General features: G+C 37.5%; 1 long non-coding RNA gene across 2 annotated transcripts; it reads right to left on the bottom strand.

The window, feature by feature from the left end:
* Positions 1 to 612: 612 nt before the first annotated feature.
* On the bottom strand, positions 613 to 1,546 carry LOC130518406 (uncharacterized). Of its 2 annotated transcripts, none has more exons than XR_008948020.1 (2): positions 1,419 to 1,546; positions 613 to 1,317 (listed from the first exon to the last, which is right to left on the bottom strand). It is a non-coding gene; the product is annotated as an uncharacterized LOC130518406 (long non-coding RNA). The 2 variants fall into 2 exon arrangements; XR_008948019.1 differs by having other exon boundaries at positions 613 to 1,274.
* Positions 1,547 to 3,605: the final 2,059 nt, after the last annotated feature.

The raw sequence follows: 3,605 nt of genomic DNA, 5'->3' as shown, positions 1-3,605 counted from the left end.
ATCCGTGCCCATTGAATGTTTTTCTGGAGTTTCTCCAGTAGGCGTTTGGTGCATGCCCTTGTTGTTGTTATTGTTGTCATGTCATCCATGTACGCCCTAATTGGAGGAAGACGCAGTCCATTCTTCAGCCGTTCGCCTCCAACCACCCAACGGGATGCTCGAATGATGAGCTCCATTGCCATGGTAAACGCTAGTGGGGAAATGGTGCAGCCCGCCATAATGCCAACATCGAGATGCTGCCAAGCAGTCGTGCTAGCTTGTGCTGTCACACAAAACTGAAGGTCCTGGAAGTAGGCTTTGACGAGCTGTGTTATGCCCTCTGGGACTTGGAAGAAAGTGAAGGCTGTCCACAACACCTCATGAGGCACAGACCCGAAAGCATTGGCCAGATCCAGAAAAACCACATGCAGGTCTTTCTTATCCTAAAATATATATATGTATATATATATATATATATATATATATATATATATATATATAGATATATATATATATATACATATATATATATATATACAGTATATAAAATACACTAGGTTGTCAATTTAAGTCTTGACAGTAGAGGTTGGCAGAATTCACTTGTGTGCAATATGAAACAAATGGAAGATATAGTATGTTTAGAAGACATTTATTAACAATAAAGAAAACATACAATCTACGGTGTACGTCTATACAGCTGTGCATCCGTCTGTGTCTGTGTCTGTGTCTGTGTCCATCCCCCTGTGTTTGCCGTCTGTCTGTCCATCTGTCTGTCCGACTGTGAGTCTGTGTCAGTGGATGCTGAGGCCTTGAGGCCAGGAAGAAAAAAGATCAAACAGAGGTCTTGCTGGCTGAGTACACATACATGTGTGAAAATGGTTAGTTTAGCATGCAAGAGATCCTGTGTCGATGTATTGCAACTTAACTAATGTCAACATAACAATTTGGCAGAGCCAACTAAACCATAACTTGACCACCAATCTTATCACAATTCACTACAACACAAATACAATATCAAAGTTCCTAGTTTAGATTAGCTAGACTAGGCCCAGTTGGTGTTACTAATCCTGGAGGGAGTGATCATGCTGAATGAAACTGGTGGGGAAGCCAAGCAGGGAAAAGTACCAATTCCACTTCAAAAGCAGTCTTTGTTGTGTAGTCTTGGTGGTAAAGGTTGGGAAAAAACTGGTCACTTCTTTGAGGTGGCTTGTTAGCAGCCTGGTGCTAGCTAGCTGGATGGTGACTATTGGTGTTGAGAAAGAGCAGCACAGGCTGTATCTCTGCTGCTGCCGGTCCTTGGGAGTGGTGAAGAGAGTGGGGAGGGAGGAGAGGTAAGTGCTGAGAAGACAAAGCCTGATCAGAGCCTTTCTATGACTCGATGACCTCAGAGTAACATGCTACAGTCAACCAGTTGCAACTATTTGATCAGGTCTTCACACCTGGAGGATTGTGGGACATTTGGGGTTCTGGTGCTTCCCTTTGTCTTCAAGATAAAGAAAGCCATGTGATCAATTTGGTTATGCATGGTGAGACTCCATTGTGCACCCACAGCTCCAGGGCCCAGCATCTACAAAAACAATAGTAACAGTAACAGTAATGGCATCAACAACAACTACAACAGCAGTAATAGAGTTTCAAAAACTGACTAGTGAATGCTAAGACTCTTCCTCCATGTGTTTACTCAAAATAAACTGTATATACTTGTATTTGAAGTGATCCCTATAAACAATGGCTGTATAGAACTAATGTAGGTGCTACCCCAAACCTCTAAGCAACAGATTACAGTAAATCTGTTAATAGTGAACAGTGTAGTAGGATGTGCCGTGTTGAAAGTGTTTTGGTTTGGATATAACAAAAATACTTTTTGACAGTTTTGCATGAATATGACTGATGCGAGATTACCAGCAAGATTTGTCATCCAAAACAACACTTGGGAATTTGCTTCCATGAACCTGTGGTATAGTGGTTGGCACTAATGCATCAAGAAGGTTCAATCCTCAGTTCGTCTGTTGGAATACTGTAGTTTGCTTATACCTGGGGCTCCAGTTTCCTGTGGCAGCGTGGCCGAAGCTCCATCTGGCTTCGAAATTTCATTGTACAATAGTATAATAAATAACCAAACCAAATAACTCGTCTTCAAACCAAGTTTTGATTTCACCAATTTCAGATGTGATTTTGTCCAAAATAGGTTATAAATTCTCAGCACACCTTAACAATATAAATGTTAGTAGATGTGATGCCTTGCATATACAATTGTTGCATAAGATGAATAGCTTCAGACCAAGCACTGACCATTGAGGGAGACCACAGACAATGTCCAAACATGATGACTGGCATTCGGTCAGGTGAATTCTATACTTACAGTTATTCACGGGAAACATCTGATTACTAAAGCATATTTCTTGAGATTTCCTTAGAGAGTTTGGCCTAAATCTGTACTGGCTGTCAGAGAGCAATTTGTATCTGTCTATGAATTCATCTAATTTATGAGGGATTTGATTAATTTAGCACCAGTATCATTACGATCATTGGATAAGTTGTTGTTGCATTTTCTAACAATGTCTATAACTTCTCGACCAGTTTGACATTGATTTAATATTTCTTATAATGCAAGTTTTAGTTGAGTCAGTTGCTGTTACTGGGGCTGGGATATGTTTTAAGCTAAGTTAAGTTCAACATATCCAAAAAAAAAAAGATTACATTTGTTGACTACCTCCTCCATGATATTAATCTTGTTGTCATTATCAATTGAATGTTTTAGATAGTTGCATTGACTTGAGACATTTCTAAAGCTATTTCATATATTCCATAGTTGTGTAATATTGTTCTTATTCCTATCTTATATAGTTGTTTTGCTATTGTAATTATTTAATATTTGTTTCTTTTGATAAGAACAAGTTGAAATTGTCTTGTAATTTAAAGGAGAAATTACAGAAGAAAGAAGAGTGATCTGAAATGTTGCAGCAGGTAGAGTTCAGGTGTCAGAGATGTAAACACCTCCATGTTCACATACATGTCATTTATTCTTCACTTTTTCGCTTAAAAAATATTTGTCAGTAGATTGAAGGAATTGTTCTTTTCAGAAGTCAAGCTACTTTAGCAAATTGACAGATTACACAGATTTAGTACCTAAATGTGTACCAAATCAAATTGATAAAGTGAACAGGCGAATTAAGGATTATCGTTTCCTTAAGATTTATATGGTAAAATTCAATCTTTATTAAAAAAAAAAATCACCCGCACAATCAGCCTCGTTGTCTATTAAGAAAAAACAACTATTAAAAGTAGCGCTGTGATTTCAAAATAAATCTACAGTAGGATAAAGAGTAGGTTTTAAAAAAATCGTTGAAAATAATTTGAATAATATCCATTTAAGACTAAATGACTACGACAAATTTAAATACGCACAATGTTTTATCTTAATGCATTAACAGCTGTACGTATTATATTAACATTCTCGTCCTACTCCACCAGACGATTGAAACGTGTCATTGTGTGAATAATATGTACATGTGTAACAATAGCACAGAATATTTATACAACCGCAGTGTGTAAATGTCTTATTTGATTAATTCACTTTTGAAACCTTGAATTGCAGCTTTTTCCTAAATATCCGGTTTTATTGT

The sequence above is a fragment of the Takifugu flavidus genome, chromosome 2 (genome assembly GCF_003711565.1).
Source record: "Takifugu flavidus isolate HTHZ2018 chromosome 2, ASM371156v2, whole genome shotgun sequence".
Lineage (NCBI taxonomy): Eukaryota > Metazoa > Chordata > Actinopteri > Tetraodontiformes > Tetraodontidae > Takifugu > Takifugu flavidus.
This window is presented reverse-complemented; position numbering and strand designations above follow the sequence as displayed.